The sequence below is a fragment of the Eucyclogobius newberryi genome, unplaced genomic scaffold, assembly GCF_026437365.1.
Source record: "Eucyclogobius newberryi isolate DKJ021-1_F unplaced genomic scaffold, fEucNew1.0.hap1 SCAF_19, whole genome shotgun sequence".
In the NCBI taxonomy this organism is placed as follows: domain Eukaryota; kingdom Metazoa; phylum Chordata; class Actinopteri; order Gobiiformes; family Gobiidae; genus Eucyclogobius; species Eucyclogobius newberryi.
Genome location: NW_027315823.1, coordinates 26,644,161 through 26,650,648, shown reverse-complemented (window position 1 = coordinate 26,650,648; position 6,488 = coordinate 26,644,161).

Below are 6,488 nucleotides of genomic sequence, written 5' to 3'. Positions count from 1 at the left end.
CGGCTGCTGAGCCTATCACAGCTGAGCAGGGCGGTGAAGGAGAGATGACAGGGCATAGCTTCACTTTAAGTAAAGCTAAATAATCTATGCTTGTTCCATGGGCAATCATATTTTAGTTGTCAATTTGCCCAGTTTTATCCCATCATGGAGATTATGGTAAGTTTTGATTAAGCTTTGATGATTCCTTTCCTCATGAGTTTTTTTAGAAAACCCACCTAAAATTATTAAGTTGTTAGTCTGTAATTTAAGAATAATGTAATGGTGGAAGTAAGGATTTGTTGGTGAACCTTTGCTATTGTGCCACACTGTATAATTTTTACGTTTCTCAATTCAAAGTAAATACTTGCCAATTATTATTTCCCTTTTGGCTAACTTTTTATTCGTACTATATTTTATAATGCCAGATTCCATTTACTGATGCTGCAACAAACTATAGCTCAGTAACTCATATGGATGAAGTGTCTTGCCCACAGACAAAATGGCAGAATGCGTTCACCTTTGGCTCAAGCAAACTCCCACTCCATTTGAAAGGTTTTCAATTACATTTCCTAATGTGTTATTTTAAGTCTGCTTTGTTTGCACATAACATTTTAACCAGAGTTGCCCTTTCCACTGATGAAGCGGTGCTTGATGCTCAACAGATGATACTCGAATCGTGACCACACTTTCTGCTCTGCACTTGAGCTCAGACAAGGACAGGAGGACCTCCCCTCCCCAGCCGCCTCCCTCTGCCCTCCCCCTTTGCCCCTCCCTCGCTGTAAAAGAGCTCTGTGCCCATCCGCTGCTCCAGGCCAAATGTCTTATGTCCGCTCAGAAAGCATCATCATCATCACGCAGCTTAGTTTGGACTGGCCCTCCACTGGGAGCTAATACACAGGCTTACGCAAAACAGGCCTAATGAGATTTTACACTTCACTGCAGGTAGAGGTCGCTAGAGAGAACCAGACACAAAGAAGAATTAAGTGCATCATCTGGAGACTCTACTAATCTCAATTACACCAGAGCTCTGCAAAATGTAAATACTGCCAATTCTTGCATTGCCCCTTTGAGGCCTTGTTTTGTACTGTTTTTAATAGGATTATTTTATTATTATTTTAAAGGGCCATTATGCAATTCATACTAAAATGCAGCTGTGGCAACCTGTCTAGCAGTCGGGGACCAAAAAATGCACAATGCGAATGGGCCACAAAAGAGCATACCCTTGTTTCAGATTACACTATATGTTTCAGAACATTTGTAATAGTTTAATTATGGTCAATGTATTATAATGTTGTGTATGTCCAAAACAACAATTTCAACATTATCCATTTTTCTGTACATCTCCTACCAACACATAAGTCTCTGATATGTTAGCGCCATATCAAACATTTTGGACTCTGTGGACCTCAAAGACTGGCCTCGTGCTGGTGCCAAAGTCAGGACTAAACATGGACCTGAGGGACTGGCCTCCTGCTGGTGCCAAAGTCAGGACTAAACATGGACCTCAGGGACTGGCCTCCTGCTGGTGCCAAAGTCAGGACTAAACATGGACCTGAGGGACTGGCCTCCTGCTGGTGCCAAAGTCAGGACTAAACATGGACCTCAGGGACTGGCCTCCTGCTGGTGCCAAAGTCAGGACTAAACATGAGGAACCCACGTTTCAGTTTTCTAGGTCTCCAGGTTCCAGGTGTCTACTCTGATTATGCTCAAATCTAGGCTCCAAACACTTCTGTTCAGCTGTGCATATGACTGAAAGGATCTTACTTTACCATGGTGATGAGTATCTATTTATCACACTTATCCAAACACAAAAATCTGTCACTCTATATTGTTTATTTTGTATCATTCGAAACATCAGAGTCAAAGTCAGATGCGAACAGGTCAAATTAGTGCAAACCATCAGGCTGTATAATCATCATTATGCTCTTGAAACGCTGTTGAAATCTCCTAAATGCACAGGTAACTTATTGGCATGCATCACTTGTGGCTGGGCCCACATTTTGCCTCAGCTTCTGCCTGTTTCCCTCCTTGTGATACAGTACAAGGCTCTGGTGACTGTGAGAACTTAACGGCCCACTGATGAGGTCAGACCGAGGGGGGCACCGGGTTAATTAGGAGGCGCTCCGCAAGTCTCAGGTTGAACCATGATTACAAATCCTGCAAATGTTAAGAGCGAAAATTGGATAAATATAGCTTGAATTTGGAGCAGGGATGAATGCAGAGGATGTTCCCAGGAGATGGTATCAGTGGGAATGAGGTTATGATAGCAAGGCTGATACAGAGGAGAGGACAGATATCACCACTCCTCTTCTGTCCCGCCGCACACTCGCTGCAGGAGATGATAAGATGCCCCATAGACGCCTGCTGCTGCTGTCGCCTCATCTGACAAACTCAAGGAGGAAATAACCAATTTAATTCACAGATGTTTGAGCAGCCACAAGTTCAGAGTGTTTTTAAAAAGCAGGTGGATATTGTTGCATGTTTTACTATGGAGGCCATTTTGAAGGTTGAACAGGGAGTCACACATTTTGTCGGGATGGGGCGAGAGGCACAAGAGGAAACAAGATTTTTACATAATTTATGACAAATAAGTAACTTGTCATTGTTGCACTGCACCTAACACCATTTTCACTGCAATCCAAATCTAAAGACAATCCTTCAAGAGAGATTGGTTTGTAGCACGAGATCTTGTTCCCTCCATAATCTTTTATAAATATTCTTACATCTGGATATTTGTTTGGAACTCATTTCAATTAACTTAATAAACACTTTATTCAAGCCTGTCATGAAAATGTATTTCATCAACTATTTTTTCAAGAAATAATAAGCAGGAACAATTTATTTGGGCCCATTATTTATTTTCTTTCCTTCGCATTGTAGCAGGAAAAATGTGGTTAATTTTTGTTGTATGGTTAGATTTGAAGTGTATTTGAGCATGTTTTGATGATACTAGACATTTAGAAAATGGATTTTCTCCTGTTTGATAGTTTGATAGCATAAAGCAGTTGATATTATCATGATATTTTCAGTCATATATTTAGGTTCGAGCCCCAGCAGGGCGGAGGGCCTATTGCTCCCGCAACGCTGCCGAAGGCAGCGTTGCAACTGTCTGGTACCCCGTCGCCCCTGGCAAGTACAGTGAACTAGCCCATGCCGAAGGCATGGATCATGCATACGTACTCCTGCCATGACAGAAATAGTCAACAATGAGTGAATGGATGTAGCCCATTCACTCATTGTTGACAACAGCAGCGCGAAGCGCTGCATTCCTCCAAAAACCCTCCTGGCATCGTCCCGTACGCGAGAATCCATGCCGCAGGCATGGGCCATGCTTGTATCTGCTCAAATCAATGGAAGTCTATGGGGAGTGGGCGGGGCATCCCGACGGAATAGGGAGTGACGAGCGCGTAAGCGCTCGTAATGATGATTCCACCCCATGGCGGCATCGGGAAGGCTTAGAGCTTTCAAACGATGTATAATTTGTTGTTATAGTGGAAACGGCTATATTGTTTTTGCTAAAAATATTATTAGGCCCGAGCCCCAGCAGGGCGGAGGGCCTATTGCTCCCGCAACGCTGCCGAAGGCAGCGTTGCAACTGTCTGACCAAACATGCGGGCGCAGCCCGCATGTTTGGTACCCCGTCGCCCCTGGCAAGTACAGTGAACTAGCCCATGCCGAAGGCATGGATCATGCATACTTACTCCTGCTATGACAGAAATAGTCAACAATTTGTGAATGGGCGTAGCCCATTCACAAATTGTTGACAACAGCAGCGCGAAGCGCTGCATTCCTCCAAAAACCCTCCTGGCATTGTCCTGTACGCGAGAATCCATGCCGCAGGCAGGGGCCATGCTTGTATCTGCTCAAATCAATAGAAGTCTATGGGGAGTGGGCGGGGCATCCCGACGGAATAGGGAGTGACGAGCGCGTAAGCGCTCGTAATGATGATTCCACCCCATGGCGGCATCGGGAAGGCTTAGAGCTTTCAAACGATGTATAATTTTTGTTATAGTGGAAACGGCTATATTGTTTTTGCTAAAAATATTATTATTAGGCCCGAGCGCCACAAGCTGGCGAGAGGCCTATTAATCTCGTAAGGCCGTGCGAAGCACGGCTGCGAAAGTGCGCACGTAGTGCGCACAAAATCAAGCGCGAAGCGCTCGCCCACTTCCAAACACTCACTAACGCACTCCTTCACTCATGCACGCCCCGTGCATACTAATTAGTAGTAGGAAAATGGAACATTACCGTTGTAAACGGGCGAAGCCCGTGCAAAAGTGCGCACTAAACGAGCACTTTACATTGAGCTTTACAAAGCACTCATTTGCGCTAAGTAGCTCACGAATACGTTCCCCATCTCTTGCATGTTCCGTGCATATAAGCATGTAATGCAAAAATTTAACATTATTACTGTATAGAGGGCCAAAAACACAAAGTGGGCGGAGCCCACTCAAAATTAACGAAAGTACCCGTCAGTGACCAGGGACCCACACCATGAGGTAGGAAAGCGCGAGCGCTTTCCGAAAATGTATAGTTTATGATATTTGAAAAATGGGAAACATTGTTTTCGCATCGGAATATTATTCTTTCTTCTTTCTTCTTCTCGGGACCAACCCCCCTATTTTTCACCCAGTGAACATTGACGAAAAGTCACAAAAATGTTCACACCTCTAAAAATCGTGCCTCTCTACATTCTGGCTATTTCCCTTTTCTAAAATAAAAAAAATTGGCGCGTCAGCGCCCCCAAATGTACCAAAAATGCATTGAGAGATGGGAAATGACCCAAAAAAAATCTGATCGTAGAATCATGAAATTTGGCGCCGAGGTAGATGGTGACAAGAGAAGTAAAAAATATTATTACGGCAACGCCGTCCGCCCAACCAAATGTCGGCCATATTGCTTCAAAAATGGCTAAACATGACTTCGGAGTTTTTCCAAACGTCGTACTTTTACGAACTCCTCCCAGGGCGTTGGCCCTAAAAAGCTGAAATTTGGTGAAAATGCTACTGAGGAGTGGGACATCAAAAGTTATCCAAATTACATTGATACCTCTCACGGTCTCTGTGCGGCGAAGCCGCAAACTGTAGCTAGAATTTCAGAAATCTCCCATATTTAAAATTTCTGCCGTTTGCGCAGATAAAGTCCGAATTGCGTCAAATTAGAATCAGTTGTTAAACTCTTTGCCCTAAACCTACTTGAAGTGAAATAAATTCATTTGGCGCCACAGCGCCCCCTACAGATTTTATATGGAGGTTAAATGACTCAATTTTGGCATCCCCATCAAAAAAGTCAATGAGACCCATGTCATAATTGTTATGGCGTTGCCGTAATGATGACCGAAACCTTTCATGTTATTCCAATGGGGATATCGCCAGAACATGTTTACACTTTAGACTTTCACAAACTCCTCTTAGGGCGTTAGCCCTATCAACATGAAATTTGGTGAGACTCATCTTCAGGACCATCAAAAGTTCTCCACATTTTCATTCAAAGAGTCACGGTGTCTGTGCGGCAAAGCCGCACATTTTGCCAAGAATTCAAAATAAAATAGCTTTTTGATGGTAAAACAAAGGGGAGAAGATGTGACAGCGTCACAGATTCAGCAGTAGGCGTAATAAAAGGACAATTGGGGCGCGTTAGCGCCCCCTCCTCTTGCGGCGTGGCGGCGGTGTGGCGGCGGCGTGGCGAGGGCCGATCATTGCCGCTTGCGGCTATATTTAGGCCCGAGCGCCACAAGCTGGCGAGAGGCCTATTAATCTCGTAAGGCCGTGCGAAGCACGGCTGCGAAAGTGCGCACGTAGTGCGCACGAAATCGAGCGCGAAGCGCTCGCCCACTTCCAAACACTCACTAACGCACTCCTCCACTCATGCACGCCCCGTGCATACTAATTAGTTGTAGGAAAATGGAACATTACCGTTGTAAACGGGCGAAGCCCGTGCAAAAGTTCGCACTAAACGAGCACTTTACATTGGGATGACGACCGCGAAGCGGTCGTCATCCCCATATAAAGCACTCATTTGCGCTAAGTAGCTCACGAATACGTTCCCCATCTCTTGCATGTTCCGTGCATATAAGCATGTAATGCAAAAATTGAACATTATTACTGTATAGAGGGCCAAAAACACAAAGTGGGCGGAGCCCACTCAAAATTATCGAAAGTACCCGTCAGTGACCAGGGACCCACACCATGAGGTAGGAAAGCGCGAGCGCTTTCCGAAAATGTATAGTTTATGATATTTGAAAAATGGGAAACATTGTTTTCGCATCGGAATATTATTCTTTCTTTCTTTCTTTCTTTCTTCTTCTCGGGACCAACCCCCCTATTTTTCACCCAGTGAACATTGACGAAAAGTCACAAAAATTTGCACACCTCTAAAAATCGTGCCTCTCTACATTCTGGCTATTTCCCTTTTCTAAAATAAAAAAAATTGGCGCGTCAGCGCCACCAAATGTACCAAAAATGCATTGAGAGATGGGAAATGACCCAAAAAAAATCTGATCGTAGAAT